Source organism: Triticum urartu, chromosome 3A (genome assembly GCF_056163025.1).
Source record: "Triticum urartu cultivar PI428250 chromosome 3A, HENAU_Tu73, whole genome shotgun sequence".
NCBI classification, from domain to species: domain Eukaryota; kingdom Viridiplantae; phylum Streptophyta; class Magnoliopsida; order Poales; family Poaceae; genus Triticum; species Triticum urartu.
Genome location: NC_141875.1, coordinates 558,745,021 through 558,754,311, shown reverse-complemented (window position 1 = coordinate 558,754,311; position 9,291 = coordinate 558,745,021).

Sequence of the window (9,291 nt, the reverse complement as noted above, 5' to 3'; positions counted from 1 at the left end):
GATGAGATGGTGCTGGTGAATATGTTGATGGAGATTGCCCTCCCCAAGATGGGAGAGTTGTTGGTGATGATGATGACGATGATTTCCCCCTCTGGGAGGGAAGTTCCCCCGACAGGATCGCTCCGCTTGAGGGCAAAGGTGTTCCTGCCCAAGTTCTTCCTCGAGGCGGCGGTGCTTCGTGCCGAAAGTCCTTCTCCCATTTTTTATAGGTCAAAACCACTTATATACCAAAAGATGGGCACTAGAGGTGGGCCGAGGAGGGCACAACCCACCAGGGCGCGCCCAGGTGGGTTGTGCCCACCTGGTGGCCGCCCTCTGGTGATTATTGGCTTCAGTATTCCTCCAATAATTCATAAAAAATCTCCATAAAGTTTCAGCTCATTTGGAGTTGTGCAGAATAGGTGGCCTGACGTAGCTTTTCCAGGTCCGGATTTCCAACTGCCGGAATTCTCCCTCTTGGTGTGTTCCTTGCAAATTGTGAGAGAAAAGGCATAGAATCACTCCAAAAAGCATTATTATGGATAAAAACATTATAAATAATAGTAAGAAAACATGATGCAAAATGGACGTATCACATATCAACAGGCTATGGACATGCCCATCAATAGATATCAATGTGAGTGAGTAGGGATTGCCATGCAACGGATGCACTAGAGCTATAAGTTTATGAAAGCTCAAAAAGAAAACTAAGTGGGTGTGCATCCAACTTGCTTTCTCATGAAGACCTAGGGCATTTTGAGGAAGCCCATCGTTGGAATAGACAAGCCAAGTTCTATAATGAAAAATTCCACTAGTATATGAAAGTGACAATATAGGAGACTCTCTATCATGAAGATCATGGTGCTACTTTCAAGCACAAGTGTGGCAAAAGGATAGTAACATTGTCCCTTCTCTCTTTTCTCTCTCTTTTTTTGGGCCTTCTCTTTATCGCCTTTCTCTATCTCTTTTTTTTATTTCCTCACATGGGACAATGCTCTAATAATGAAGATCATCACACATTTATTTACTTACAAATCAAAAATTACAACTCGATACTAGAACAAAATATGACTCTATGTGAATGCCTCCGGTGGAGTACCGGCATGTGCGATGAATCAAGAGCGACATGTATAAAAGAAGATGAACAGTGGCTTTGCCACAAATACGATGTCAACTACATGATCCTGCATAGCAATATGACAATTATGGAGTGTGTCATAATAAACGGAACGGTGGAGAGTTGCATGGCAATATATCTCAGAATGGCTATGGAAATGCCATCATAGGAAGGTATGGTGGCTGTTTTGAGGAAGGTATATGGTGGGTTTATGGTACCGTCTAAAGTTGTGCGGCACAAGAGAGGCTAGCAATGGCGGAAAGGTGAGAGTGTGTACAATCCATGGACTCAACATTAGTCATAAAGAACTCACATACTTATTGCAAAAATCTATTAGTCATCGAAACAAAGTACTACGCGCATGCTCCTAGGGAGATAGATTGGTAGAAAAAGACCATCGCTCGTCCCCGACCGCCACTCAGAAGGAAGACAATCAAAAAAATATCTCATGCTCCAACTTTCTTACATAACGGTTCACCATACGTGCATGCTATGGGACTCACAAACCTTAACACAAGTATTTGTCAAATTCAAAACTACTTACTAGCATGACTCTAATATCACCATCTTCATATCTTAATGCGCTTTATATGAAAGTTTTTATTACATCCCTCTTGGATGCCTATCATATTAGGACTAATTTTATAACCAAAGCAAATTACCATGCTATTTTAAAGACTCACAAAATAATATAAGTGAAGTGCGAGAGTTCATCAATTTCTATAAAATAAAACTACTGTCGTGCTCTAAAAAGATATAAGTGAAGCACCAGAGCAAATTTGCCTAGCTCAAAAGATATAAGTGAAGCACATAGAGTATTCTAATAAACCATGATTCATGTGTGTCTCTATCAAAAGGTGCGTACAGTGATACGTCTCCAACATATCTATAATTTTTTATTGTTCCATGCTATTATATTATCAACCTTGGATGTTTTATATGCATTTATATGCTATTTTATATGATTTTTGGGACTAACCTATTAACCCAGAGCCCAGTGCCAGTTTCTGTTTTTCCCTTGTTTCAGTGTTTCGCAGAAAAGGAATATCAAACAGAGTCCAAACGGAATGAAACCTTCGGAAAAGTTATTTTTGGAAAGAAAGCAATACAGGAGACTTGGAGTGCACGTCAGGGGATCAACGAGGAGAGCACGAGGCAGGGGGGGCGCCCACCCCCCTGGGCGTGCTCTCCACCCTCGTGGTCCCCTCGTGGCCCCCCTAATGTATTTCTTCCGCCTATATATATCCATACACCCTAAAACTATCGAAGACGACAATAGATCGGGAGTTCCGCCGCTAGAAGCCTCAGTAGCCACCAAAAACCAATCTAGACCCGTTCCGGCACCCTTCTGGAGGGGGAATACCTCTCCGGTGGCCATCTTCATCATCCCGGGGTTCTCCATGACGAGGAGGGAGTAGTTCTCCCTCGGGGTTGAGGGTATGTACCAGTAGCTATGTGTTTGATCTCTCTCTCTCTCTCTCTCGTGTTCTTGAGGTGGTACGATCTTGATGTATCGTGAGCTTTGCTATTATAGTTGGATCTTATGATGTTTTCCCCCCTCTACTCTCTTGTAATGGATTGTGTTTTCCTTTTGAAGTTATCTTATCGGATTGAGTCTTTAAGGATTTGAGAACACTTGATGTATGTCTTGCATGGGATACCTGTGGTGACAATGGGGTATTCTATGATCCACTTGATGTATGTTTTGGTGATCAACTTGTGGGTTCCATGACCTTGGGAATCTATGCATAGGGGTTGGCACATGTTTTCGTCTTGACTCTCCGGTAGAAACTTTGGGGCACTCTTTGAGGTTCTATGTGTTGGTTGAATAGATGAATCTGAGATTGTGTGATGCATATCGTATAATCATACCCACAGATACTTGAGGTGGCATTGGAGTATCTAGGTGACATTAGGGTTTTTGTTGATTTGTGTCTTAAGGTGTTATTCTAGTACGAACTCTAGGGCTGTTTGTGACACTTATAGGAATAGGCCAACGGATTGATTAGAAAGAATAACTTTGAGGTGGTTTCGTACCCTACCATAATCTCTTCGTTTGTACTCCGCTATTAGTGGCTTTAGAGTGACTCTTTGTTGCATGTTGAGGGCTAGTTATGTGATCCAATTATGTTATTTTTGTTGAGGGAACTTGCACTAGCGAAAGTATGAACCCTAGGCCTTGTTTCAACGCATTGCAATACCGTTTTAGCGCGTTTGGTTCGGGGGAATTAGAGATGGGGAATGGGAGTTGAGGGGTGAGGAGATTAAAAGTCCACTATTTGATTAGAGGGAATGGGAGTTTAAGTGGGAAGGGGTTTGGGAGTTGAGGAAGCCAATTCCCACCTATTTCTTCCCAGGGGGTACCCTGTTAATTCATGAGAAGAGTTTTATCCCATGCTAATTCCCACCATATACCAAACAAGGGAATGGGAGTAAAAATCAACGTCCCATGAATAATCCCTCCATAAACACCCTGATGCAAACTCTCATTCTCATGTCCAAGTGTTTACCAAACAGGCTGTTTGTGCTCACTTTTATCATTAGTTACCTTATTGTTTTTATATTTTCATATTACAAAAACCTTTATCTACCATCCATATACCACTTGCATCACCATCTCTACGCCGAACTAGTGCACCTATACAATTTACCATTGTATTGGGTGTGCTGGGGACACAAGAGACTCTTTGTTATTTCGTTGCAGGGTTGCTTGAGAGAGACCATCTTCATCCTACGCCTCCTACGGATTGATAAACCTTAGGTCATCCACTTGAGGGAAATTTGCTACTGTCCTACAAACCTCTGCACTTGGAGGCCCAACAACGTCTACAAGAAGAAGGTTGTGTAGTAGACATCAAGCTCTTTTCTGGCACCGTTGCCGGGGAGGTGAGTGTTTGAAGGTATATCTTTAGATCTTGCAATCGAATCTTTTTGTTTCTTGTTTTATCACTAGTTTAGTTTATAAAAGAAAATGGCAAAAAATGGAATTAAGTTTGCCTCATACGCTTCATCTTTTTAATATCTTTCGTGAGTATGATGGAAAGGAAAATTGTGCCAAGGTGTTAGAAGAAGAATGCATTAAAATGTTCGGCACTAAATATTTGAATGATGAGCATGATTGCAATGTTATTAGTATGAATTCCTTGAATATCCATGATGCTAATGATATGCAAAGCCACAAGCTCGGGGAAGCTATGTTTGATGAAGATGATATTTTTTGTCCCCCAAGTTTTGATGAGAAAATTTATTATGATGAAAGCATGCCTCCTATTTATGATGATTATATTGATGAAAGTGGATTTGGAGAGGTCATGACTTTATTTTGTGATGAATCCACTATTTCGGAAGAGGTTCCAATTGATTATGAGAACAAAGTTGCAATCTATGATGATTATTGTGATGAATTTTATGCTATAAAGAATAATTATATCCATGAAACTTGTCATCATGATTTTAGTTTTCAATTGGATTATGCCTCACATGATAATTATTTTGTTGAGTTTTCTCCCACTAGTATTCATGAGAAGAATTTTGCTTGTGTGGAGAGTAATAAAATTTCTATGCTTGTAGATCATGAAAAGAATGCTTTAGGTGCTGGTTATATTGTTGAATTCATTCATGATGCTACTGAAAATTATTATGAGGGAGGAATATATGCTTGTAGGAATTGCAATAATATCAAGTTTTCTCTCTATGTGCTTAAAGTTTTGAAGTTATGCTTGTTTTACCTTCCTATGCAAGTTGATTCTTGTTCCCATAAGTTGTTTGCTCACAAAATCCCTATGCATAGGAAGAAGGTTAGACTTAAATTTGCTAGTCATATTCTTCATGATGCTCTCTTTATGTTTCAATTCTTACCCTTTATGTGAGCATCATTGAAATCATCATGCCTAGCTAGCTAGGGGCGTTAAACGATAGCGCTTGTTGGGAGGAAACCCAACTTTATTTTTGTTCCTTGCTTTTTGCTCCTGTTAGTAATAAATAATTTATCTAGCCTCTTTTATTATTGAATTTTTATGTTTTAATTAGTGTTTGTGCCAAGTAGAACCGTTGGGAAGACTTGGGGAAAGTCTTGTTGATCTTGCTGTAAAACACAGAAACTTTAGCGCTCACGATAATTGCTGCCATTTTTATTTGGAAAGTGATATTTAGTTAATTATTTTTGAAAATGATTAATATATAAATTCCGCACGTCTAGAAATTTATTTTAGAATTTTTGGGGTTCCAGAAGTATACGTTTGATTCAGATTACTACAGACTGTTCTGTTTTTGACAGATTCTGTTTTCTATGTGTTGTTTGCTTATTTTGATGAATCTATGAGTAGTATCGGAGGGTATGAACCATAGAGAAGTTGGAATACGGTAGATATTGCACCAATATGAATTTATAATGAGTTCATTACAGTACCTAAGTGGTGATTTATTTTCTTATACTAACGGAGCTTATGAGTTTTCTGTTAAGTTTTGTGTTGTGAAGTTTTCAAGTTTTGGGTGAAGATTCGATGGACTATGGAACAAGGAGTGGCAAGAGCCTAAACTTGGGGATACCCAAGGCACCCCAAGGAAATATTCAAGGACAACCAAGAGCCTAAGCTTGGGGATGCCCCGGAAGGCATCCCCTTTTCGTCTTCGTTCATCGGTAACTTTACTTGGAGCTATATTTTTACTCGCCACATGATATGTGTTTTGCTTGGAGCGTCATTTTATTTTATTTTATTTTGCTTGCTGTTTGAATAAAATACCAAGATCTGAAATTCTTAAATGCTAGAGAGTCTTCATATAGTTGCATAATTATTCGACTACTCATTGATCTTCACTTATATCTTTCGGAGTAGTTTGTTGTTGCTCTAGTGCTTCACTTATATCTTTTTAGAGCACGGTGGTGGTTTTATTTTATAGAAATAGATGAACTCTCATGCTTCAATTATATTATTTTGAGAGTCCTAAACAGCATGGTAATTTGCTTTGGTTATGAATTTAGTCCTAATATGATGGGCATCCAAGAGGGATATAATAAAAACTTTCATATGAAGTGCATTGAATACTATGAGAAGTTTGATACTTGATAATTGTTTTGAGATATGGAGATGGTGATATTAGATTCGTTCTAGTTGAGTAGTCGTGAATTTGAGAAATGCTTGTGTTAAAGTTTGTGATTCTCGTAGCATGCACGTATGGTGAACCGTTATGTTAAGAAGTCGGAGCATGATGTATTTATTGATTGTGGCGGTCGGGGACGAGCGATGGTCTTTTCCTACCAATCTATCCCCCTGGGAGCATGCGCGTAGTACTTTGTTTCGATAACTAATAAATTTTTGCAATAAGTACGTGAGTTCTTTATGACTAATGTTGAGTCCATGGATTATACGCACTCTCACCCTTCCACCATTGCTAGCCTCTCTAGTACCGCACAACTTTCGCCGGTACCATATATCTTCCTCAAAACAGCCACCATACCTACCTATTATGGCATTTCCATAGCCATTCCGAGATATATTGCCATGCAACTTTCCACCGTCCCGTTTATTATGACACGCTTCATCATTGTCATATTGCTTTGCAAGATCATGTAGTTGACATCGTATTTGTGGCAAAGCCACCATTCATAATCCTTTCATGCATGTCGCTCATGAGTCATTGGACATCCCGGTACACTGCCGGAGGCATTCATATAGAGTCATATCTTGTCCTAAGTATTGAGTTGTAATTCTTGAGTTGTAAGAAAATAAAAGTGTGATGATCAACATTATTAGAGCATTGTCCCAGTGAGGAAAGGATGATGGAGACTATGATTCCCCCACAAGTCGCGATGAGACTCCGGACGAAAAAAAGTGGCCAAAGAAGCCCCAAAAAAAGAGGCCATAAAAAAGAGAAGGCCCAAATAAAATAATAAAAAAATGAGAGAAAAGAGAGAAGGGGCAATGCTACTATCCTTTTACCACACTTGTGCTTCAAAGTAGCACCATGATCTTCATGATAGAGAGTCTCCTATGTTGTCACTTTCATATACTAGTGCGAATCTTTCATTATAGAACTTGGCTTGTATATTCCAATGATGGGCTTCCTCAAAATGCCCTAGGTCTTCGTGAGCAAGCAAGTTGGAAGCACACCCACTTAGTTTCTTTTTGAGCTTTCATACACTTATAGCTCTAGTGCATCTGTTGCATGGCAATCCCTACTCACTCACATTGATATCTATTGATGGGCATCTCCATAGCCCGCTGATACGCCTAGTTGATGTGAGACTATCTTCTCCTTTTTGTCTTCTCCACAACCACCATTCTATTCCACCTATAGTGCTATGTCCATGGCTCATGCTCATGTATTGCGTGAAGATTGAAAAGGTTTGAGAACATCAAAAGTATGAAACAATTGCCTGGCTTGTCATCGGGGTTGTGCATGATTTAAATCTTTTGTGTGGTGAAGATAGAGCATAGCTAGACTATATGATTTTGTAGGGATAGCTTTCTTTGGCCATGTTATTTCGAGAAGACATGATTACTTGGTTAGTATGCTTGAAGTATTATTATTTTCATGTCAATATTAAATTTTTGTCTTGAATCTTATGGATCATGGATAAATATGTTAGGTAGCATTCCACATCAAAAATTCTGTTTTTATCATTTACCTACTCGAGGACGAGCAGGAATTAAGCTTGGGGATGCTGATATGTCTCCAACGTATCTATAATTTTTGATTGTTCCATGCTATTATATTATCAACCTTGGATGTTTTATATGCATTTATATGCTATTTTATATGATTTTTGGGACTAACCTATTAACCCAGAGACCAGTGTCAGCTTCTGTTTTTCCCTTGTTTCAGTGTTTCGCAGAAAAGGAATATCAAACGGAGTCCAAATGGAATGAAACCTTCGGAAAAGTTATTTTTGGAAAGAAAGCAATACAGGAGACCTGGAGTGCACGTCAGGGGATCAACGAGGAGAGCACAAGGCAGGGGGCGCCCACCCCCTGGGTGCGCCCTCCACCCTAGTGGGCCCCTTGTGCCCCCCTGATGTATTTCTTCCACCTATATATATCCATATACCCTAAAACTATCGAAGACGACAATAGATCGGGAGTTCCGTTGCCAGAAGCCTCCGTAGCCACCAAAAACCAATCTAGACCTGTTCCGGCACCCTGCCGGAGGGGGAATACCTCTCCGGTGGCCATCTTCATCATCCCGGTGCTCTCCATGACGAGGAGGGAGTAGTTCTCCCTCGGGGCTGAGGGTATGTACCAGCAGCTATGTGTTTGATCTTTCTCTCTCTCATGTTCTTGAGGTGGTACGATCTTGATGTATCGCGAGCTTTGCTATTATAGTTAGATCTTATGATGTTTCTCCCCCTCTACTCTCTTGTAATGGATTGAGTCTTCCCTTTGAAGTTATCTTATCGGATTGAGTCTTTAAGGATTTGAGAACACTTAATGTATGTCTTGCGTGGGATACCTGTGGTGACAATGGGGTATTCTATGATCCACTTGATGTATGTTTTGGTGATCAACTTGCGGGTTCCGTGACCTTGGGAATCTATGCATAGGGGTTGGCACACGTTTTCGTCTTGACTCTCCGGTAGAAACTTTGGGGCACTCTTTGAGGTTCTATGTGTTGGTTGAATAGATGAATCTGAGATTGTGTGATGCATATCGTATAATCATACCCACGGATACTTGAGGTGACATTGGAGTATCTAGGTGACATTAGGATTTTGGTTGATTTGTGTCTTAAGGTGTTATTCTAGTACGAACTCTAGGGCTGTTTGTGACACTTATAGGAATAGCCCAACGGATTCATTGGAAAGAATAACTTTGAGGTGGTTTCGTACCCTACCATAATCTCTTCGTTTGTTCTCCGCTATTAGTGGCTTTGGAGTGACTCTTTGTTGCATGTTGAGGGCTAGTTATGTGATCCAATTATGTTATTATTGTTGAGGGAACTTGCACTGGCGAAAGTATGAACCCTAGGCCTTGTTTCAACGCATTGCAATACCGTTTGTGCTCACTTTTATCATTAGTTACCTTTGTTGTTTTTATATTTTCATATTACAAAAACCTTTATCTACCATCCATATACCACTTGTATCACCATCTCTTCGCCGAACTAGTGCACCTATACAATTTACCATTGTATTGGGTGTGTTTGGGACACAAGAGACTCTTTGTTATTTGGTTGCAGGGTTGCTTGAGAGAGACCAT